Raw genomic sequence first — 767 nt, 5'->3', positions numbered from 1 at the left:
CCACAATCACCTTTTGAGTTGGCCATGTGCCTAAGTTTTTTGTTTATTATTGATTTTCAATGTATTTTTAACATGAATAAAGGATTTAATATCTCAAAGTGTAGTATCTGTTCCGGCAGATACTGCAAGCAAAGACCCTATGTGGGGGCAGCCCCACATATAAGACCTCGGTCAATGTAAGGGCATCCCTTCATACCAATTGTCACTATCCAGCTACTCCCCTAAGAGTTGGTCCCATTAACCCTTTCATTCCTTACATTAAAAAATCGGCCTTGTGTCTAATTTGCTCGGTGGGGGAGCAAATAAATGCCCTTTTCTTGGCCTTTTGGCCAAGATCAAAGTGTAGTATCTGTTCCGGCAGATGCTGCACTTAAGATAATTTGTACCAGTCAGTGGAGGGGAAGCCCTCTATACTGGGACAATTATTATTTTTGGTAACCAGAGTGCCCCCTTTTTGCCTACTTTAAGGGGAGCTGGTTTTTACCTCACATTAAAAACGGCCTTGTGCCTAATTTGCTCAGTGGGGGAGCAAATAAATACCATCTGTTCCGGCAGATACTGCAAGCAAAGACCATATGTGGGGGCAGCCCCACCAAGAATACCTTGGTCAATGTAGGGCAACACTTCATACCAATTTTCACAATGCAGCTCCCCTACTCCCCGGAGAGTTGGCCCCCATTTCCTATTCTCTCCTCACATTAAAAATAGGCGTTGTGCCTAATTTGCTCGGTGGGGGAGCAAACAAATATCTCTCCCCCCATTTTCTT

The 767-nt window shown here is 44.1% G+C and overlaps 1 pseudogene; it reads left to right on the top strand.

The window, feature by feature from the left end:
- The first annotated feature begins 309 nt into the window (after nt 1-309).
- On the top strand, nt 310-456 carry LOC145292566 (U2 spliceosomal RNA; annotated as a pseudogene).
- Nucleotides 457-767: the final 311 nt, after the last annotated feature.

This window comes from Euprymna scolopes, chromosome 13 (genome assembly GCF_053919585.1).
Source record: "Euprymna scolopes isolate OS-2025 chromosome 13, ASM5391958v1, whole genome shotgun sequence".
Classification (NCBI taxonomy): Eukaryota; Metazoa; Mollusca; class Cephalopoda; order Sepiida; family Sepiolidae; genus Euprymna; species Euprymna scolopes.
The sequence above is the reverse complement of the archived record's forward strand: the minus strand, read 5'-3'. Positions and strand labels throughout refer to the sequence as shown.